This window comes from Eschrichtius robustus, chromosome 10 (genome assembly GCF_028021215.1).
Source record: "Eschrichtius robustus isolate mEscRob2 chromosome 10, mEscRob2.pri, whole genome shotgun sequence".
Lineage (NCBI taxonomy): Eukaryota > Metazoa > Chordata > Mammalia > Artiodactyla > Eschrichtiidae > Eschrichtius > Eschrichtius robustus.
In genome coordinates this window covers 8,829,718-8,853,028 of record NC_090833.1, presented here as the reverse complement: position 1 = coordinate 8,853,028, position 23,311 = coordinate 8,829,718, and the positions used below count along the sequence as shown (strand labels likewise).

General features: G+C 47.4%; 1 protein-coding gene across 14 annotated transcripts in view; it reads left to right on the top strand.

The window, feature by feature from the left end:
- Positions 1-23,311, top strand: part of RALGPS1 (Ral GEF with PH domain and SH3 binding motif 1) — a 284,245-nt gene that overhangs the window by 2,833 nt on the left and 258,101 nt on the right. Inside the window, exon 1 of one of the 14 annotated variants that reach the window (XM_068552261.1) lies at positions 6,256-6,386. The exons of 12 other annotated variants lie outside the window; for them this stretch is intronic. The gene's annotated coding sequence lies outside the window, so the exon portion shown is untranslated. Of the gene's footprint in view, positions 1-6,255; positions 6,387-15,814; positions 15,881-23,311 lie in introns of those variants that run through there. One more of the 14 variants, XM_068552260.1, reaches the window with a different exon arrangement.

Sequence of the window (23,311 nt, the reverse complement as noted above, 5' to 3'; positions counted from 1 at the left end):
AAGGACTTTCAGAGGAAGGTGTGTGGCAGATTATCTCTGCTGCTTATATGTATGCCGTATCTGCACCTTCAAAGTGCATTTTATTTATTGCAGAAAAAAAATGTTGCAACAACTTTATAGTGAAATTAGTGAACCTCAACATGAAAGACAAAAGTTGTTTTACAGTCCTGTTTCACCACAAATTAAGTTCACCCAGTTTTTCATAAACATACAAGTTTTTTTCATGGTTGCAGTCGTATGTATGTGAGCATTTGGAAAAGGCCTGGCAATAAGGAGTTTCCTTAAATGGTGTTTTTGTCTTATTTTTTTAAGAATTAAAAAAATCACACATGGATTTTGTTTTAAAAAGGCAAGTAGTTCAAGGGGGACAAATTGTAAAGTGTCTTTCTTGCCTCAAGCTGCCAGTTCCCAGTCTTCTCCCTAGTGGCAACCACTATTACCATTTCTTGTTTGTTATATATTTTTTCTTTTATACAAAGAATAGGATCCTATACATACTCTTGTTCCTTTATTTATTGATCTATTTGGAAATTGTTCCAACATTGGAAAATGTTCCAGTTGGTGCATACAATTCCTCCTTAATAGATGTGGTTTTTTTTTTTTTTTTAATTTTTTTTAAACTTTTGGGTTTTATTTATTTATTTATTTATTTATTTATTTATGGCTGTGTTGGGTCTTCGTTTCTGTGCGAGGGCTTTCTCTAGTTGCGGCAAGCGGGGGCCACTCTTCATCGCGGTGCGCAGGCCTCTCATTATCGCGGCCTCTCTTGTTGCGGAGCACAGGCTCCAGACGCGCAGGCTCAGTAATTGTGGCTCACAGGCCCAGTTGCTCCGCGGCACGTGGGATCCTCCCAGACCAGGGCTCGAACCCGTGTCCCCTGCATTGGCAGGCAGACTCCCAACCACTGCGCCACCAGGGAAGCCCTTAATAGATGTTTTTGACTGATATCTTAAGCACAATTTTGTGTCTCCACTCTCCCCCACCCTGCCATGATGTTTACTCAGTAATGGTTAGCAGTCATTGTTTAGAAGACTAACAAGAGATAGCCCTTGTTTTTCTCTAGGAAAGAAATGGCTTTGGTTCCAGTGAACAATAGACTAAAGGGCAATCCATGTATCTGGATGCAAGGCAGACACAGAAAGAGAAAGGAAAAGGGATTTGTTCGCTAGTAATTGAAAACTGACTTTTCATTCAGCCCATGATTCCGGCTCTGTCACTTACTGGCTGTATGACTTGGGGCAATTTACCTAATATTTCTGCGTTTCAGTTTCCTTATCTGTAAAATGGATGGTGATAATAGGATCTGCCTTTTGGGGTTTTTGTGTAGAAGAAATGAGATCATGTATGCAAAGTACTTGCAGTAATAGGTCATGGTAGATGCTCAAGAAGGGGTAGCTGCTGTGTTATTAATAATCTAAACTAGACTCTTATTCTTTGTTAGCAGATATTTACTGGACAGCTGAGGGTGAGCCATGGAGAATGCCCAAGTCCTTGCCCTCAAGGTGCTCACATACTGTGCAGAGAGACAGGCACACAAGTCACTGATGACAGAACAGGGCTCAGCGGTGGGGAGGTGAGCAGTATGGGGCTCAGGGAGGCAGGAAACAATGACTTTCCCTTGGTGGTTTGGGAATGGCTTCTCAGTTCAACTTTTCCCTTCTCTGTGAAATCTACTCAGTTCCTCTACAAGTGATCACTCCTGTCTGTGCTCCCTTGGCTTTCATTGTGTGTATACCTTGATCGGATCATGCGCCTCACTATTGCATGCATTATTCAATGCCTGTGTCTCCTCCCTGCACAGGGAAGGTTTCCTGCTTTCTTTGCTTCTGAGTCTCCAGGGTAGGCTCTTGGTGGACATTGTGATGGACCTCTGCTCAGACAAGTCATGCTACCGAATGTTGACAGACTCTTATTGATAGGTCACTGGTGAATCTCAGACTCTGGACTCTATTGCTTCATTCCCCAAGTATTTGAGTGCTGACTGAGACACACATTTGCCATATACTAGCTGTAGGCTTTGGGTCTGAGTGGTGATACTTGTTCTACAAAGTCTTAGGGGTGGGAGAGGGAAGAATTATTTGCTCCAGATACTCCAGGACAAGATTGGGAAACAGAAAGAAGGACAAGTCTGAAAATGAACTGCTCATACTTGCTGAAGCCCCCCTCCCCCTTCCCCAGAAGTGTGGCTGCTGACCCTTCCCTTGAGGTGGACTTGCGGAGGAGCAGGCCTCAGGGGGCTGAGTAGATGGTCTGTAGATTCTGATCAGGGATGGGGAGAGTTGGTTGGGTTGGCTTCTGTGAGGGGCATCCTGGGGCATTTCTGGGGCCACTTCCTTCCTGTGGGCATCCATCCACCAGCCTTGCTGCGCTCCTGCTTTGGGCCAAGCCCTCTGCTGAGTGCTGGGCACATGGAGATGAAGGAGCTCCATCCTGCCCTTGGGGAGCGGATGGTTGGTGGAGGAGTCACGTGCAAACAGAATGTGACCAGGAGGGGATTGGCGGTGACAGAAGACCCCAAGTGAAGTGGCCAAGCAGATTCACACTCTGGAGCCAGATCTGGGTCCCAATTCTGGCTCCTCCACACACAACCTCTGTGACCTCGGGCAAGTGTCTTCCCCACTCTTAGTCTCAGTTAACTGATTTGTAAAATGGGGATGGCAGGGTTACCTTCCTGGGGGCTGTCATTGAAGATTCAGTGAAATAATGCCGTGGGCTGCTTAGCGTGGTGCCTGACGGGAAGCTGATGCTTACAGAGTGCTCACTGTCTTTTTGTTTATCCTTGGTGCTGGGGCAGCACCAGGAAGCACCTGTTTGGCTGTTTTCTCCAGGTTCTAGTGTAGACGGTGCCAGTTGGTGGTGAAGGTGATGGCCAGGTATCTGAGAAACCAGCTCTGAAGTCACAGAGTGCTCAAGGAGCCCTTGGGACTTTCCTTACAGGCCCACAGTTGTTTCCTCCGCTGTTTTTGCATGAGCTCTTCTCACAGGTGGTTCCAGCCCAGCACCATCGCAAGCACCTTCTCTTTGACCCCCTGCACGGATCAGTTCCACGGCTTTTCCCCAAAGGGAGGCATGAGTCAGGCTTGTCTCACCTGCACTTACTGAGGAGAGCAGAGACCATGAAGACGTGGAGAGGCACATTCTTCCCTGGTTTTTCTGCAGAGCTTTCAAATCCATTGTGTTCTTTGAAGGCGATTTATCTCCTGAGCGTCAAAGAGGCGGACAGGGCAGCACTTACAGCAGACTCTGGAGTCAGGCCTATGTGGGTTTGTGTCCTGACCCTGCTCACAAGCCCTTTGACTTTGGGCAGGTGACCACTCCTCTGTTTCCTCATCAATACAGGAAGTGTGATGGTACTTACCTCCGTCTGGTTCTTACAGGACTGCAGGGAGATGACGAGGAACAGGGCTTAGCATAGTGCTTGCACTTCATGAGCATCCAGTCAGCGTGAGCTAGAATAATCTTCTCTTAACCCATTGTTAGAGGGCTGTCAGGATGCTTGTTTTTTTTGCAGGGGATGTTAACTCACATAACTTTCATAGGCAATAAGTTATTGCACAAGGAATGTATTAAAGCTCAGAGGTACTTGGTGGTGAGGGCTGGTGGGAGCACCCAGGGTGGCAGGCAGTCCTCAGCCTGCACTGGGACTGCTCACGCAAGCCTTGACGCCCACAAAAGCAGTAGGTGCTGGTGAGGGGGAGGGTGGAGTCACCCCAAGCGTGGGCCTTGTCTCAGACCTGTCCAGGAACTGAAGGCTGGTTTCCCAAGTACTTTCTATTTCACTGTTCTGTGATTCCATGTAAATAATGGGACTTTAATATAAACTTATGCAACATTATACTTTCCCTCTTTAGGATTTAAATATTTTTATTATCAGATTTTATTTTAAGGTTAAGACAGTTAACTTGAGTAATCAGAAGAAAATGTAAATGTTTGGCCTCAACAGTCAAAGGTTTCTTTGAAAATCATCTTATTAGAGACAAAAGAAAGAGTAATGAATGTAATTAAATTCGTATTTATTGGATACAGTAATTCTCACCCACTCTTGTGTAAGCTTGATAAGTAGGTCAAGGGGAATCTGTGTTTTTGATACATTTCTGAGTAATTAAATATTTATGGAAAACAAGTTAATAAATTCAGGAGAATTTGCTGTGTCTCTTTTTGTGGGAATAAAGTCTGTTATGTGGAATTAGTGACTTTCACTATTTTAAGATATTTCTTATTTTGTGCCCTCCCTGTAGCTGTGTTTTGTTTTGTTTCTTCTCTCTAGGTACCATATCTCCAGCACTTTCAGGCCACTGGCATTTAGGAGTGTTCCCACGGGGCTCCCACAACGCCCTGCTCTGGCGTGTAGCAGCCTCGGCTTCCTGTGACTCCCCCACCAGACTTTGCAGAGTCAAAATCTGCATTTCTTCTTCCCACCGTATTCAGGGCCTAGCCCAGGGCTAGTACCCGGCAGCCAGAACGATCTGAGTGTGTTGTTCCCTCTGCCTAAAGCCCTTCAGTAGCTTCTGGTTTCTCTTAGAAAAAACCCAAATCGTTTGCATGGCCCGTGGGTGTAACGACATGCTCTTCGGTGTAACTGGTGTAACTGTTGTTCGTTACGTCCAGCTCGCCGGTGCGGGGTGTGCAGTCCCGTCACACCATGGTCTGTGGCTTTGCTCACAGTCCTGTCCTCAGTGCCTGCCGTAGCATCTGGCACGTAGCAAGTAGTACATAAATGCTTGTTAAATGGACAAATGAAATAAAGGGTGAGTGCCCGGTGACTGATTTGAATCTATAAAATGAGAAGGTTGTTGGATCTGAGGTCCCTTCATTATAAAATATTTCAACACTTTACAAAGTCTCTGACACCTGTGTCTTTAGCCTCATAATGATTCTGCAGGGTAGGCGGGGCGGGCTTTGGTGTGCGGAGGAGAAAATGGAAGCTCAGAGAGGGTGAAGGAGTTGCCCAAGATGGAGCTATGGGAGACGCAGAGGGCTCCTCAGGTGTCTTTTCTCACAGCCCGGGCTGTCTCGAGGTGTGGTTTCTGACACACATTGGAAGAATCACAGGTGAGATAGGGAAACAGGGATTCATGGACAAAAGGTACTTGTAATAGTTTCTCTTGGTTTTAGTTGTTTTAATGTTCCTGATAATTGAATTTGAGGAGTTGAGTTCAATTTGGGGTGATGGGTTTAAGGTCTGCTTTCATTCTAGGGACCAGGAAACCCTGATCTTTCTTATAAATAGCGAAGTTACGGGATTGATGCATGTGCTGATTAGTTGATAACTAAGATTAGAATTTGTTCTTTCTGGGAAGCTTTTTTATAAGATTAGAAGTTACTTGCTGATTGATATGTAGCATTACTTTGCTGTTTTCAAAAGATGCTGGTTGCTTCAGTTAGCCTATTTCTCTAATTTATCTCTGGGTATACCTGCCACGGGGCTCTTTTGCAGTGAGCATTGCGGTGGCCTTTGTGCTCATCAGTTGTAGTGTCAGTCTGATCTGAAGGTTAGAGATCGTTGAGTTCACTCTTCCTACTCTCCACACGAGGATGCGGACTTTGCCAGGGTTTCATACTCAGGCGTACTGATTCTCCACCTGTAAGACCCATCCATTTGTATGTTGCAGTTTCTCAGTAGCTGCCTGCCGGTCATGTAACATTGCTCATAGAACCATGTCTATGAAGAAGCATTTATCTGTGATGAAAACCTCAGCTTCAGGGTCCCCTGTTGAATCTACAGTGTGACTGTGGGGAAGAGGAGCTAACACCTGACTTGGTGCCCAGCACCGGTATTCGGTGATGGTGGCTGGCTGAGAAAAGGCAGTGCCTCTTGTGGTCTGTTAGCAATATGCGTATTGATCTTAGGGGGCTTCATCATGATGTTAGGGGGCTGAGAGATTATTGGAACCTACTTTTATCAATATAGCCAGTATACTTGTGGAACAGAGAGAGCAGCCTGCTATTATAGGAAGATCACTGGGTATGAAGCCAGAATGCCAAGTGTGTCACTTTGCTCTGACACCTGCTTTCCAAGTAAATAGGAATATCCCCAGTGTGTGTGCATCCTTTCGTTAGTGGGAAAGCCCCAGTTTTAAGATCTGAGGTTGCTTTGCGAGGGTTGCGTCAGAGTAAAGAGAGCTCGATGTTATTAAAGTATTGTACCAGTCACGAAAGGCAGCCTTATTCCTTGTTCTTCCCTGTCTTCCAGACCTGCCTGCCTGCCCGTCCATCTGTCCATCCGCCGTCCATCCATCCATCTACCCACCCACCCTCGCATCCATCCAGTCCTTGTTCAGGGCCTGCTGAGTGCTAGCACTGTGCCGAGTGTGGGGCTGCAGTAGAGGAAAAAGACAAGTCTGGTCCTTGCTGTCTTTTGGCTCTCAGTCTAGTAGTAAAGTTAAGTAAGTATAAAAATAAGTACAAAACCCGTAACAAATAAGTGTACGAAAGATTAATTACAGCACTGACAAGGGCTGCATAAGAAGAGTACAAGGTGCTCAGAGGCTGTAAACCAGATGGATGGTCAGAGACAGCTTCCCAGAGGAAAGAGGAGTTGGAGTTAGCAAGGTCAAGAGGTGGCAACTGCGTGTGTCGTGATTCCAGTTGGGGCAAGGGTGTGGTGAATTGACGAAGTCACACGGCCGGGGTGGTCAGAGCCCTGAGCATGAGGGGGCCTCTGCAGCGCTCACGGCCCGGTGGTCAGGGCATTGCTTTCTTGACCTGTGCTGGAAACGCCCGACAGAGTCTGTCGTTGCTGACTCTTCTTTTTCAGAACTCCCATCTATCATCAAAAGCATCTGTTACTGAAACATTACCTGCCATGGTTTCCAAGATAGCAGTTGGCCTTATTTTTATTGCTTTGAAGATTGGTTGCTTCCTTTGCTTCTTGAGGGGGTGGAAGAACGCCTTGATCTCATTAGTGGTTTCACTCATGAAGTAAACACTTACTGAGCGTGTAACTGGGCCTGACACTGCAGTCCTTGCCCTCAGGAGCCCACCAGCCGACAGATGGGAGTAAATAAATGACAATGATGTTGTGTCGGGGCTGGTAAGTAGTGGAAATGGAAGCTCATGGCACCAAGTCAGACTCACGGGATCTCAAAGATAGATGTTCTGTGTCCCAGGTGCAGGGGAACACAGGCAGGGGAAACAGATGACAGGGGTCCAGAAGCAGGAGAGAGCATGCTGTGGCTCAGGTGTGGTGAGCTGTGTGGGGTTGCAGGAAACAGGTCAGAAAGGTGGTTTGGGGTCAGTCCTCAGAGGGACTCGCGGGCAGTGCTTAGGAGTTCGGATGTTATCCTGTGGCCGGTGGAGATTTGTTCCAGAGTTATAGGAGGAGAGAAACCCCTTCAGTTATACTCCTGGTGTGGAGGATGGGTGGTATGGGAGGAGACTGGCATTTGGGAGATGGGTGAGGGAGCCATGGGGATGGAGAGGAGAAGGTGGGTTCGAGAGAAACCGAGGTAGAGGCCTCTCTCCTTGGAGATTTAGTGGATGGGAGGGAGGGCGGGCCGTGCCAGGGTTTCTCACTTAGTGATGTGAGGTGCCGGACAGTCACAGGATAAGGAACGTGAGAGGAGTGTTGAGTTGGGAGGGGGAGTTGTGAGTTTGGGACGCCTGTGGGACAGCACTCGGCAGCTGGCCTGCTAGCCTGGAGCTCAGAGAGAGGTCTGAGCCAGAGCAGAACCCTCCGTGGCGTTTGTGGGAGAGAGGCTGGTCATCTGTGTGTGGAAGGGTTTTCACAGGTGGTTCTGATGCCCCACTGGTCTGGAGAGAGAGCCTTGGCCCTTGGGGAGGTGGGAGTTACTCAGCAAGGTTATGTGTAGGGAGCAGAGGGTCCTGGCTGGACTGCTGGGGGAGCCAGCATGCGGGGTGGGGCACAGTGGGAGAGTTGGGGAAGGAGCAGGAGGGGTGGTCAGTGAGGAAGGAGTGACCTAGGAAGGTGATGGTGTGGAAATGGGTGGGGGTGGGATCCCCTCCAGCTCTCTCCCTGCAGGGCCTCTGCCCCTGCCCCCCGGAAGCTGAGTGCTCTGGTGCCAGCCCTAACCCCCTTATTTTCCCTAACAGTGGAGCCATTTCCACATGAGAGAGGTCGTTTTAGTGACCTTTGCTTCCGTGTGTGAAAGACTCTGCAGAGGAGGCTCTGCATCCAGCCTCTAAACCCTTCAGCCTCTCTCAGAACCTTCTCGAGAAATCCACCCCTGCCTTCTCTTGCTGGCCCTTCGGACTGAAATCTCTGGCTCCTGAAGCAGGAAAGTTGGGGCCCCATCTGGCATTCTGGGGTTCAGGGTGGGTCTGCAACCTCAGTGGGAAGGGGATGTGTCTAGATCCCAGGAAAGGCAGCTACCAGACGTGTGGGAGGAAGTTCTGAAGGTGAGAAACCACTGGGCCTGGACCAATGTGATGTGGGAGCCCTGTGACTTGGGGGTGCATCCTTGGTCCCCCATGTGTCCGGAGCTTGGATAACAGAGAAGAGCCTGCTGTAGAATTTCCAGAACTTACAAGTAAGGTCTTAGAGTTATTAGAGTACCTGAGATCTACTCAAGACGGCTGGTGGAGGGAGGGTCCCAAGTTGCCAAAGTGGAGTTCCATCCCCCTGGTAGGACAGAATGCCTCAGATCAGCTAACAGAACCTGGGGGAGAGCCTTTAATCTGAGAGAGTCAGTGGGAGACTGATCTATGATCCAGCATGTCTCTTGTAAGTATTACCCTGAACCCAAAGACCTAGGAGTGTAGGACAGAGGCAGAGATCCGCTTACCACTGACCCTGGTGCTGAAAGCCACAGCCGAGGAGCAGTGAGACAGGATCAGGGATACCTGGAGGGAAGTAGCTGTCCTTAATACCAGGGCCAACCATCCTGGTATGAAGCCGTTTGTTCCTCAGGAAAGGAAGAAGAAAAGGGATTAATGTTTGCTGAGTTGAGAAACCCCAATGCTTAGTCGAAGAGAAGGGAACAGGTGGATAGATGGGAGTGCATGTACCTTACAGAACATAACATGTTCAGCTCTGTGGGATGGAACATAAAGAAATGGTTGAGACTAGGGGGTCAGACTGAGCTGGGTTCAAATCCCGCCTTTGCCCAAGGACTTGCTGCCATAGCCAGGGAGGATTCTCTTATCGACTGTGTGTCCTTGGATAAGTTATCTAACCTCTTTGGGCCTCAGTTTTCTCACTTGAAACAATACCCAATGATAACAATACCCATCTTAGAGAATTATTGTAAGGACCAAGTGGTATATTCCTATGGGTAAGGTGCTTACCAAAGTATCTGTCACAGAATATTGCTTCAATAAATGGCAGTAGTAGTAGTGATGATGATGGTACCATCATCAGCTGAGGACCTCTGCAGATATGTCCGCTGGACTAAACCCCACCCATATAGCAAGTGTGTGAAATAAAGAACTTCAGCAATGACAGGGTCAGCTATGTGAACATCACCTACGGGCGGGAGCACTGAGAGGATAAGGATGTCAATGGAGCATCACAGGAAAGTTTACATGATAGAAGATGAAAAAGCCCCAGGCCCAGGAACCTTGGTCAAGGGAGTGTTACTGGCTGTGAAGAAGCGAGGCAAGAGGATTCTGGATCAACAGCTGGAGGTGATGAGGACAAAGTAGCACATTAGCCTTAGTCTTTAGTGATGCTAGAGATTGTCACCACCTCTTCCACCTCCCTCAGTGTTTGGTGGGCACTGGGGGAGGTGGCATGAAAGATTATTTACCTAAGGTCTGTCAGCTCCGCAAAGTCTCATTTTTATGAATAGGCTTATTACAGAGTAGCCTCATATTAAATGTTTTGAATTGATAGGATGAAAATCAATGAGTCAATCAATCAATCAATTTCTGGCTCTTTCCAGGGAAGTCTAAACATAGTAATAGTGACAATACTATATCTCCAAATGTTGGTAAAGATTTAATGCAATTCCAATGATACGTTTTATAAAACTTGATAAAATAGCGATCTTCATCTGGAAAAATAAATTGGTAAAAAAAATTTTAAGGCAGTGAAGTGGCCTCATTCTTCCAGAGTCTGTTTGTTTCAGCGAATGTTTGAGTTGCCTGCTCTGTGTAAAAACAGCACTTGCCCCTTTGTTGGGGGAATATAAAAATGGGTATCTATTGTGATACATATTTTCATATAACCTTTTATCATTCTCTTTATGAGGGAGCCATTTCTGTAGGTTAGGGTATGAATGACAGAGAACTCAAAATAATGAAGACATAAATAAGATTGAAGTTTCTGTCTTATGTGTGAGAAGTCAGGAGGGTAATGAGCTCAGAGTATTGAGCCTACATGGTCAGAGACCCAGGTTCCTTCTGTCTTGTTCCATCGTGAGGTGATCTTGGGGATGGCTTCTAAGACCAAGGTCACTTTATGGCCTGAAATGGCTGCTGGAACTCTACCTTTTGCATCTACATTGCAGCCTTTGAGGGCCACTTTACAGCAATTGCACATGACACTTCTTGCATCCCATCGGCCTTCTCTTGGTCTTATGGCCACACATGGCAGTAAGGGAGGCTGGGAAATGTAACCTGTATTCAGGGAAACCATGTGTCCACCTAAAAACCAGAAGTTCTATTACTGAAGAAGAAGAGGAGGATGGATATTGGGGACCCGCCTCACCATTACTGGCCCCATTTAACAGATGTGGAGCCTATAAATGGTTGAGCCTTCAAAACTTATTATAAGGCAATAATTTATTAATCCCACATGGCGCTTGGGTTAAAAGCAGGAAAACAGATGAATGGAAAAGAAGTCAGTTCATTGATAACTTACCCAGGAGCTAAATTCATGAGATATCAGGAGTTATACAGAAGCAAGGGAAGGAATGATTATTATGTTGGGGCATTTGGATTTCAATGCTGAAAAAAATTGATAAGCTTAACCACATACTGCAGTGGATTCTAGGTGAGTTTGAGGTAAAGGACAAAAAAATGGAGTTAAAGGTGGGAAGATGTATATTGAATTCTGTAGTAAGATCTAGGAGAGGCGGGTTACTGGATCAGGTAGTAGGGGGAATTAGGAGGGAGAACTTTCTTGTCTACTTAGTATCTTTTGGTATGTATAACTCCTGAGTCAGACAAAGGACTTTATTACCAGCATAAGCATCAGTGTGTGTCAGTTTCCCTTCCCCCAAGTCCCATGGAGGTGACACTGTGGGCCCAGATGGATGCTGTGCCTTGTGTCACACCTGAGAAACACAAGCCTGGGGAACCTGCTGCTTTATGGCAGGCAGTGAGCAAGGCTGCCCTTTGTCCCTGAGGGAGACATTATCGCATCTCTCAAGGTTGCTCTCTGCAACAAAACCCTGTGAAATGGCCTAGGTAAAGGGTGGTCAGGACCTTGTGTTCTTGGCACTCCCAACAAGACAGGCTGGAGTGCCAGAGACCGCGGAGGACTGAGTCTCCCAACAGGTGTTGTCAGGATCAAATGGGGCGACGCGTGGAGACGCGTGTGCAATGGGAAGCTCTCAGTCAGCGCTATCCTGTAGAATGGCTGTGGGCTGTGGAAAGGCAGGCCCATCCATGACTCGGTCAGCTGGCACAGTCTTTCCACCTGGTGTGCCGTGTTTAGACAAGACTGAAGGTGCAGTGGGGAGGTGGAATGGTAGAGAAAGGCTACTCTCAGTTGCTTGTGTTTAGCTTTTGCCTCTTGTACACATTTCATACCCAGTACATCCCTGGGGCATGTACTCTGCTAGCTCTTGGTAAATTATTTATAATTCTCTTTCTTCTTATGTATAATCAAATGAAGTCTGTTTCTTGAGCTTAATATTTGTGAGTTTCTTAATTCAAAATTGAGTACAGCGAATCTTTCTTAAGAAATAGGGTATTTTTTGTTTATACGTATATTTAGCAAAATCCTTGACAATTGGTTCCAAACTAATGAAATTTTAAACCTAGATGATGTATAAAAGTATTATAAAAATGTGGAGCTAAAAGACATTTGAAGATTAACTCAACTTTCCAGTTTTATACAAGAGGAAATAGGCAAAAGAAGTGAAGACGTTAACTAAAGAGTGGTCACCGTTGATGAGTGATGGAGATGGTGTTGGACCTTAGCTTTGAATCCACCAAGGTAAATGGAGAGGGGACCAAGGGGAGCCCATCTGCACTATTTTTGGATAAATGTCAGGCCAGGTCTCATCTGTCCTCATTCAAGAATGAACAAATAGAAAAATTAAACTAGAGAGGACCCACTGAAAAGATCCAGCAGTATAAAGGGAAATAAACAAGGGTGCAAAAAATAGAGAAGATCAGGCTTTGGGACAGAAGTTTCCAAACTTTTACTCAGTAAACTGAAGTAAATTTCAAACATCATCATCTTTGTCCTCTCAGAGAAGCTATAGATGCTATGAAAGACGAAATGATGAGTCAACAGACTGAGGTGAAGCAGGAGCTTGTGGACTTAAAGAACGTGGGGAAATAAATCACATATGCCAGCACTGAAATTAGTGGCACTGCAGAAATTCAGGGTGTTAGGAGGAGGACAAACTGCCAATTTCACAAGGGACAGGAAAGCAACAGAGGAGACCGCAGATGTGGATGATGGACCAGACTGGAGACCAGAGCAAATCCTCAATTTTCCCGAACCGAAGAAGGACCTGAATCCATAAATTATAAGGGCTCATCATGAACCAGGCAAAAGTAACAAAATTAGCTAACACTTCAAATATCCAGGTGAAGTTTTTTTGTTTTTTGTTTTTGTTTTGATTTCAAGGATAGTGAGAGGATACCATTAGCATTCTGGTAGAAGGAACCTTTAAATCCAAGAAAAAAAAAACTAGGCTAGGCTCAGGCTTGTCTACAGCACAGGTGCCAGAGGCAGTGGAGCAGTACTCATCGAGTTTTGAGGGAAGGGTTGTGACCCAAGAATCTCATACTCAGCCAAGTTTTATTTCACATTTGATGGTAACAGAAATTCATTTCAGTCTTACAAGGACACACCTTGAGTGTAGCTTTTGCCACACTCACGCACCATTCCCGGGGGGAAAAAAATCACTGGAAGGCATGCTCCAGTAACTGAGAGATGAGTCAAAATGAAAGCCCATGAATGGACAAGTCAGAGTAGGAAAGGATTGGCAGTCAGAGTGGAACCATTCAAATATAAAATTATTTCTAAATAATTGTGATTATGATTATAAAATAGAATACAAATGAATTGATTATTAAAAGAAGATATAACATTAAACCATAATTAATAGAAAAAGCAGGAATAAAATTCCTGCTTAAACCAGAGATCATGCATGTGAACACAGTCTGTACTCTAAAGAACTGTACAAATGCGAGGGATGGAAAGATCTCCAGACTTTTTATATATGTCTGTTTCAAAGTTGGGTTGATAGACCCTTTTATTCTTTCTTTCCTGTCATGAGTCAGGTGTTGGGATTGGCATAGTCCATAAGCACGTTCTTTTTATCAGTGCGTTAGCCTCTTGTTGGGGTGTTTATGTTGGAAATAGTATTTCATTGCAAGTAGAAACAGTGTGCTATTCGGAGTCAGAAGACCTGGGTTCCTGCTCTGATTCACCTTAGTTTTGTGAGCTTGAAAGAAGCACTAATTTCAGTCTCCTTTAAAAGTGATCGTAATACTTACTTTGTGATATCTTACTGACCAGGATGGCTAAAATGAAAAGAAAAAAAAAAAAAAGAGACTATATCAAGTGCTGGCAAAGATGCGGAGCAGCCAGAATGCTCATACCCTGCTGGTGGGAGTGTAATTGGTTTAGCCACTTTGGAAAACTGTTTGGCATCATCTACCAAAACTGAGCACGTACTCACCTTATGACCCAGCAGTTCTGCTCTTGGGCATCAGCCCAACAGGAAGGCATACAAATGTGTTACCAAATGGCACCGCTCAAGAGTGTTATAGCAGCACCACCTGTGATAGCCCAGACTGGAAACAATCCCAGTGTCCATCAGTAGCAGAGTGGACAGATACAGGGTCAACTCCCACAGTGGGCAACTGTGATCAGTACGAGTTCATGAACAACCATGAAAAATGAAAAATCAGGATGAATTTCACAAACATAATGTTCATTCAGGCACAAAAGGTTATGTACTGTATGGCTCCATTCGTATAAAGTTTAAACGGACAGAAGTAATCTCTGCTGTTAGAAACCAGAGTGGTGACCACCCTTGGGAGGCAGGTAAAGATTGAAGGGGGTGCGGTGGGTGGTGGGGGGCTCGTGACGTTCCTCCATCTGGGTGCTGTTACACGGGTATGTTCACTTTGCGGGAATCCTTTGACCTGTGCACTGGTATTGTATTATTGTATGCATTCTTCTGCACATATGCTGTACTTCCATGTAAAGTTTATTTAAAACTCTGTCAAAGGAAGCATAGCAGTCACATTGCTCTCACTAAAATTATTATTAATAATGAGAATGAAAGTTTTTTGTATTATAGAATAAAATAATTTAACATATTTCATCTTTATCTCTTCCTTCAATTGTTTGCATTTGTTTTGTAATGTATAGAACGTGTCGGTACTTTAGAACATATATTTAATTTACGAATAAACATATGTATGTTAGAGGTGCTTGCTTAATGTTTTTTCAGCTGTTGGGAGTGAAGGATCTGAAAGTTTAATGAGCTGTGACTCAAGGTCGCAACAAAAGGGGGCAGTGCGAGCCGGGCCTGGCCTGGCTGCGGGAAGCAGGTGGCGAGCGGGGGGCCTCAGTCGGTTCGGTCGGCGGCCTGTGTTTGGGTTGGTTTTTTGCTGCTGGAGCGCGAAGTGTGGGCCAGGGGAGGGTGGCCTGAAGCTGGAGAGGGAGGCAGGGCCTGGCCTCTGAGCGCTTTGGGTTCCAGGGGCCTGGGGGGACGGGCTGCGAGGCAGCTCTGGAAGCGGGTGAGCAGAAGAAAGGAGCCAGCAGAGGTGGCCAGAGAGGCCGAGCAGACAGGAGGAGAAGCACGAGGTCATTGTTTGAGGCCGCAGATGAGTTTCCAGAAAGAGAGACTGGTGAACCGTGTTGGAGGCTACCGAGAGCTCGGCCACTAGCCTGAGCCTCAGCCGTTAGGAGGTCCTGCTGACCCGAAGTCGGGCGGGGTGTTGCCGTGGGTGGTGGGGAGGAAGCAGCCTGGAGTTTAAGGGCCGAAGCTCTTTGGAAGACTGGGAGAACTGCGGATGTTCTCAGGCTGAGGGGAGGGCTGAGAGAGTGGCGGAGACTGAGGTGCGAGGGGGGTGCCGGCCCTGGGTCTGCGGTGGATGCCTCTTCCTCAGAGGTGGGAGTGGGGGGTCAGGAGAAGACGCGGAAACACTTAGGTTAAAGGAAGGACCCGAAGGAGCCGAAGGCAACTTTCCGCAGTGAAGGAGGTCATGAAGCCGCCCACCTGGCTGTGGGGGGCGGAGGGAGGGGGCGCTTTGGAGGAAGGAAAACAAACCAGACCTGGGGCCCTCTGCAGGCCCTGGGTGCAGGTTGCTTGTCTATGCCAGTGGGCAGCTGAGAGGCTGCCCCGGTGCTGGGCGGGCTGGGCACTGCCTCCCTGGCATGCACTCTGAGGCAGGGGTGTTTGCATTTGTCCCCAGGCGGACCCTCCCATGCTTACCACAGCATGTATCCAAAGCATGGTGGGAAAGGAGAATAGTGACCAAAGAAGTTGAAGTTAATTCTGGTGATTTTAGGACAGGCTCTGCTACCTGATAGGCTAATGATATCACATATTGATCTATGGGGAAGGTTTTTGACATTTCAAAGAACAGATTCAAATCAGATCTTCTAGCACTATAGTTGGTCTGACCTTGCTGAGCCTTGAGAAACAAGTCTTACCGTCTGGAACGTCGTGTAAATGGAATTATCCCCCCTACTTTTTACAGCGGCTACTGTTTGGAAAGAGATGTGCTGGGATGGTTTATCCTATTGGCCTGGGATTATGAAGCCCAACACGTGTTCCTGGTAAGTGGGTTCAGTGACCCTAGTGACCTGTGCCCTCTTGAGCAGAGAGCCAGGCTGTGGCACCCAGAGGTGCAGCTGGTACGGGTGAGTCGGGTCCTGTTGCAGTCAGAGGAACCTGCTATCAGCGAGTCTGCAGGGTCGAGGAGGGCACAGGGGCTTTCGGGACATCAGGCGTCCTCAGTGAGCCACACGCAGAGGGTGTTTTAGGGGCTTCTTCTCGCCAGAGGAGTTAAGCTCTGGGATTTTCACCACTGGTTCTTGTATCAAGGGTTTTTTCCTTTCTTTCTCTCTCTGCCTCCTCCTCCTGCAAGACCACTTGTTGCCACCCTGTTTTGCTGTCATCCTTTTGCTCTTGTTGCTCAGAAGACAGACATTCTGTATCGGCCTCCCAGCAGTTGGGGTGACTTGGGCGACCTCCTTTCTCTCAACCTCAGTCAGGTCCTTGTACCTCCCCACAAGCCCCTCCCCTCTCTCAGTTCAGCTCCCCTCCTCACTTTTGGCTGTCCTTGCTTCAGACCCTTCATCAGAGAGGGCCGGCTCATTGTGTGAGTTACGCTTGGCCCTGGGAGGATGGGTGAAGGAATATGAAGATATAAGGAATCTTATAAGATTCAAGGAATAAGACTTGATCATTGTCTTCAAGAGACTCTATAATCTACTCGTCAACCCCCTGCCTCCCTCTCCCCTCCCCCCCGACCCCCCCCAATTCTTGCTCCCTGAGATTCTGCCCACCTCATCCGGCATCTCTTCCAAGAATGCTTTTCTGCACTCCCCAACTCACTGGAGCTCTCCTCCTTTTAAACTGTCCTGACGCTTGTTTCAACCCCCTCTCATGGCCCTGGCCACGATCCGCATTGCATTGTGCTTTTTTGATGTCCCCTGTATCTCCTGCCTTCGCTCCTTGACTAGACTTCAAGCTCTTTTAAGGCAGGGATTGTGTCTTGCTCATTATTGTATTCTGTGCAGTGCCTTGCTCAATGCCTTATACATAGTAGGTGCTCAGTAAATTTTACTAGACTGGAACCAGCATGGACTCTCTCATGGCTCCCAGCATCCATCCCCTTTGCAGCCATGGTCCTCAAGTCTTGAGATACCGTAAGATAATAGGGGAAGAGGCAGCGAGTATTTGCCTAGAAGAATCCTAGGAGATTTTATTCAGGTAGGAGCAGTCACAAAAATGCTAAAAGCTGAAATATTACAATTTTTTTCAGATTCTTCTAGTAGCCTTACCCTTCTGTCAACCTACTTTCACAAAGAGGCAGAAGGTAAAGTTTTCTGATGCTTTCCTGCCAGGGCCCCAGTCTTCCTTCCTTGATATTGCATGATTAACTACAGTACACGTAATTCATATAGTGCTTAGAAGAAGCAAGTTCCCTGAATCTTACGTATCAGAGGGATTGGTTCCCCTAAGGAGGATGCTGGAAATAACTGTTGGTTTAAAGGTAAGAGCATATGAGAAAACTGAGACTCAGAGATAAGTAATTTCCCTGTGATCACACAGCAAGTAAGTGTCAGAGTTGATATTTGACTCTAGGTCAATCTAGTTCTAGAAATGCAGTTCCTCTCCTCTGTCTGTGCTTTTGAGCCTGATTAGAACTGGATTCCATGAGAGGCGCTGCAGCTGCCCACTTGCTTCCTATGCCCTCCGAGGGACTGCCCGATCTTGCCGATCCCAGGGGATCTGGGTGGAATTGCTCCCTGTCCATGAAGCTGGGAGAGGGCTGCCTCTCCCCCATCATCACTAGGGGACCAAAGGGCAGAGGGTCTCCTCCCCACTTCTCAGCAGGAAGATCACAGTTTGCCACCTCATTTCACTTGGGTCCCCTTGAACAGAGGCTGTCAGGTCTTACAGGGCCTCAGGCTTGTCACTGCCACAGAAGCTCGAGCGGTCTGCCATGAACAGGGGCTGTGTGAACCTGCACCCTTCAGCAGGCAAAGACACATGACAGCTTTGTGGGATCTTAGCTGGAGAAGGAGGGAAGCCAAGCTTCACACTTGGAGCAGTGGCTCCTTTGAGGCAGGATGGAAGGAGAGGATGCGTAAGAACTTTACAAGGAGAGAGCTCCTAGGGGGATGCAATTAAAGGGTACCAGAGGCTTGCTGGAACTAAAAAACATGGCTTTTGAATTTAAAAATCAATTTAAGAACTGAAATTGGTGGTTTGGAAGGTCAAGTAGAAGAAATGCCTCACAACCCAGAACAATAATAAAAAGAAATGGAAATAATGAATTAAAATGTGAGACACTGTCCATGAGGGAAGGCCTTGGAGACCTTATCCAGGGGACCTGGCATGGAGTCATGGGAGTTCCGGAAGGAGAAAAAGGAATAGATGGAGGAGTAATAGGAAAACAATAAAAGAAAATGTCACTGAATTGAAGACAGATTTGATTCTTCAGATTAAATGGATCCATTCATCCCACGCAAAGCCCAACACTTAGACCTACTTTCTAGTAAAATTCCTAAACTCCAAGAAGAAAGAGAAAAATCTTAAAGTTTGTTTGTTTTTTAAAATTATATTTATTTATTTATTTTTGGCTGCATTGGGTCTTTGTTGCGGTGTGCGGGCTTCTCATTGCAGTGGCTTCTCGTTGCGGAGCACGGGCTCTAGGTGCACAGGCTTCAGTAGTTGTGGCATGTGGGCTCAGTAGTTGCGGCTCGCAGGCTCTAGAGCGCAGGCTCAGTAGCTGTGGCGCACGGGCTTAGTTGCTCCGTGGCATGTGGGATCTTCCTGGACCAGGGCTCGAACCTGTGTGTCCTACATTGGCAGGCGGATTCTTAACCACTGCGCCACCAGGGAAGTCCTTAAAGTTTTATAGGAAGAAAGAACAGGCTGTTTTCAAAGGAGAGAGAATTAGGCTCTCATTGGGCCTCCCATATGCAGCCCTGGAGTCCGGAAGATGGTGGTCTGGGGTCTCCAGACTGTTGGAGAAAGGGGGCCACAGCCCTCGCTGAGCCAGCCGAGATGTCACTCCTGGTCATTGGGAAAGAAAGATATTTCACACGCGTGAGGACATAAAGCATACGTCATCTGGTAGGTGTGCCTGAGGAAAACGCCCAGTGAAGTTCTCTAACCGAAGGACAGTTAGAGCAGAGATTCTGGGGTGGGGGACATGGAGAGTGCAGGAAGCAGTGAGCTGTGGTGCACCCTTTAGTGCACAGAGATTAATCTCATTGGCCGTTGCTACTGTGAGTTAGAATTTTTATTGTGTGTTATTGAGAACTTTTGAAATAGAGGAGAACTGTATGGGAAAACAGAACAGGCTGAAAATAAAAATTCTAAACCATCTCTGTAAAACCCAAGGCTTTGGGAGAAAGAATGGGAGAGTGGGGAAATGAGTGTTCCACTTTTAAGAGACTTAAATAAACATAGGGCAAGTAAAACGTAAAGCCATTGTTATTTATGTGTATTACAAAAAAGAGAAGTAAAGGTTCAGTTTTGACTTTTGGGAATCAGAAGGTGTATTGGTTAGGACTAGATTTTGTTGCATGTAGTGGATAACCCTGGAATAATGATGGCTTAAACATATAAGGGTTTGTATCATTTCATGAAAAAGTAAAGAGGTTGGTGTGGTGGAATCAAAGTCATCACAGAGCCGCCAGGTTCCTTATATCTCGCCGCTCTTCCCGCCATAGCAGATTGCCGCCTGACTCAAGATGGCTGCTTGAGCTCCAGTCATCACATCTGCATTCCAGAAGCCAGAAGGAGAAAGGGGAGAAGAAGGGTGTGCCCTTTCCCTTTCAGATACTTCTCAGAAGTCTCACACAGCACTAACATTTACATCTCACCGAGTGGAGCTTAGCCACACTGAACTGCAAGGGAGCATGGAGTGTGCTTAGCTAAAAATAGGAGTTTTCTTGCTGAAGAAGAAAAGGAGAAAGAAAGAAGTTGGAAATCTCTGCCTCAAAAGATCATCACTAGCAGAATGCAAATAAAAATAATAGTTTTCTTTTTTACCTTTTTAAGTGGCAAAATGTTACAAAGATTGATAAAATCCAATGTTAGCAAGTGATTGGGGGAAGTGAGTGCTCCCTTACATTGCTGTTGGGAGTATGAATTGTTCTAACTTTGGGGGAATATAATTGAAAATATTTAATGAGTATTAAATATCCATATCTGTCAACCCAGCAGCAATTCCTGCAGAAATAAAGCACCAATGCAAAAAGCAGTACAAAGCTGTTTTCTGCACCACTGTTTGTAGTGGCAAAAAAGTGGAAGGAATGGGAGCCCCCATCAGCCATGTATTAGGCAGTTATTAAAAAGGATCCAGCTCTCTCTACCTTGACATGAGGGAAGCCCATGACACATCGTTAGGTTTAAAAAACAAATTGCAGAATAATGTCTCCAGCAGTGGTTGCAGACTGGTGGCCAGCAATAATGTGTGCCAGGCCAGTGCTAAGTGCTTTACATTATTCTCTTCTCACAGTGAACTTACAAGGAAGGGACTGTTGGATTGCCTCTTTTCAGAGGAGGAATTTGAAGCACAGAGACTAAGTGACTTTCTTAACAGTCACCTAGCCAATAGACACTGGGCCCAGGATGTTACCAGGTCTCCATAATCTGAGCTCTTACTAACTTTCCTACTCTACCCAAGGAGCACTGTCCAGTCTCTCTCTCAGATGCCTTGTATGGCCAGTTCAGTGCTTTCCAAATGTTCAAAATGGAAAGCTTTAAGTGGTGTAGTTGGCCACAGGCCCCATCTGTCCTTATTCTATTACACCTGCAGCTTCGCCGTTACATGATCTGCTGGGCCCCGCAGGTGTTTGAGGGTACGACCTTGGGTTCTGGTCTAGTCCCACTTGGTTACAGGTATTTATGTTGCTTGGCACAAAGGCTTGGAGGCGTGTACTCCTGGCTGCCCACTGTGATTACCTTAGGTGGGTGGAAGGGGGTCGGCATTGGGGGAGGGTGGTTTCATGGCTTTTTATTTGTACACCCCTCTTGGGTTTGGCTTATAGCAATAAAGATATGTTGCTTTTGTAGTTTAAATAGGAAGTGCGATAAAGTATAATTTAGAATGATGAAATATCAAGAAACAACCCCCCCCCCCCAAAAAAAAAAACCCAGATAAATTACTACACCTTCCTTTTTGTCATTTGTTTCTTTTGAGATTGCCTTTATAAACGTCTGTAAGCAAGGAGACTTGAGTTTTCTTTTTTGTAAGACGAAGTTTTGGGACTTCCCTGGCAGTCCAGTGGTTAGGACTCCATGCTTCCTGTGCCGGGGGCCCAGGTTTGATCCCTGGTCGGGGAACTAAGGTCCTGCATGCTGCGTGGCACGGCCAAAAAAAAAAAAAAGAAAAAGAAAAAAAAAGATGAAGGTTTAGGCTGTCAGTTGTATTAGCGTTGACATCTCATTCTTGAACCGCACATAAATAGGCATCAGTAGCGGTCCTCCCTGATCAGGAGAAAGGCTCTGCCCTATCGTAACCTCAGAGTCAGAGATGGGAAGCATGTGGAGTGGGGTTGCTCAGAAAAGGGTTTGTGAGCCGCAGAAGCCGTGGGCCGCTCCTGATGCTGCCTGCGTGACCCTCTCGCTGGAAATCTTGGGGAGGCAGCCGAGCGTGGCCACAGCTGTGACTGTCCAGGGAGGACGAACATAAGACAAATAGGACGAGTGCTAAGGAAAAGTCTGGGTGCTCTAAAAGCCTGTAGGAGAAGGACACAACATAGTCAGGTGTCACAGAAGGGGTCCTAGAGGAAGTGACACTGAAAATGAGGCTGGAAAAGGGCAGGAAGGAGTGGGGAGGAGAGGAGGGGCGAGGATGGTTCCAGGGAGAGAACCAGCCCCTGAGCACACCTGGCTGCGGGAGACAGCACAGTGGGCATGGCCACCAGCCGCTCTAGCGCCCTTCTGGCACCTGTTCTAGTCTGCCGGTCTCTCCTTCCTTGGCTGGAAGCCACTTCCAAGGGGCTGGGTTGGGGAGGGGCCTGCACCGCCCTCTCCCCCCCCAGGGTAGTGCCTGTGACTCTCAGTGGGTTGGGTACCTCTCAGCCCCCTTCCTTCCCTCACACCAGCTTCCCTCAGTGATCTTGCCTACCGACCCTCTACTGCGAGGACCACGGCCTTGACCACCTGGGATCAGGGCTGGAGGGATTGTTAAGGCAAGTTCCACCCACTTTTCACTGAGGCCCCTCCTGGGTGGCAGCTTCTACCTGAGCTGAACCTGAGCCCAGAGCGTTGCTGCTTCCCCTGCCCCCACCCCAGGAGTTTGCATCACTTCTCCCTGCGTCCCCCACCCTCCCCAGTCCTGCAGGGGTGCTCTCCTTGAAGTCCCTTTGTGCAGTCCAAGTGCCTGGGGGTGCTGATGGGCGGCTTAAGCATCGCAGTCTTGCCCTGAACCTGCCCCTTCCTGTAGTAGGCTGGGGGAGTGGTTCATTCATTTTTACTGAAAACAGCAGAGTGCTGGGTACTGTGTTGGGAACTGGGAGTAAAATAACAATATTTGAGCACTTACCCCGTGCCGGGCGCTGTGATCAACACTCCACAGAGGTGGCCTCAGTTCAGGAACTTAATGCATATAAAACGCTTAGACAGCCGCCTGGTGCCCACCACTACTCCCGAGTGCCAGCTGCTGCTATTAGTTGTCCTTGCCATAACCACACGAGGGGAGGACAGTCCTGTATCTCCATGCAGAAACACAAGCTTAAAGGGGCACTTGCCTGCTGTCACGTAGGACTCAAACCCGGAGCTCTCCGAGGGTGAATGAGTAGGTGTGACTCTTGCCTTCCAGAGCTCATGGTCTAGCAGGGAGATGCCCGGCAAGAGCACTTCCTTGTCAGAGTGACAGGTGCTACAGCGGGCTGAGTGAGGGCACACAGAAGAGGGGCCGAAGGATGGGGGAGAGGGGAAGACTATTCCAGGCAGAGTCCTTGCTGAGATCAATGTCACTTCCTCATCACCCGTGGGATGTCTGTTTCCTCTGGGCTTTGGCGAGGAGGCTCCAGTTTGGTGGTCTGTGCATGTGCTCAGTTAGCGGTTAATCATTTGAGGGCCCGGATATGGCTGCCCCTCCCAGCCAGACTCCTGGGACCTCGTCCTCCAGGCACTCTCATTGGGGAAGACCCCTCCACCTCCAACCACTGTGTGACCTGAGGTCCTGTCACTCTGTGAACCCCCAAACTTCTTGGGGACACACGTGCAGATGGCCTGGGTTATGGCTCTATGTTGCCCACCCCACCTCTCACTCCATTTCTGTGAGTGCCTTCAGCTGCCCCGTAGAACTGCTCCGTTGCAGCTAACGCAAAGGAACGAAATGTCATCATAGAACTATGATTGAAGATCCAAGCTAAAAAAATCCCACCATGACCATGCCACCCCAACAAATCAAACTGTTCATGTTGCCCGTTGCCTTTCCAGTCCCTGTCCACAGGGCAGATAGGTTTTTATACAGTTGTTGTGTGTCTTGTCTCTTCTTTATTGATACCTTGAGG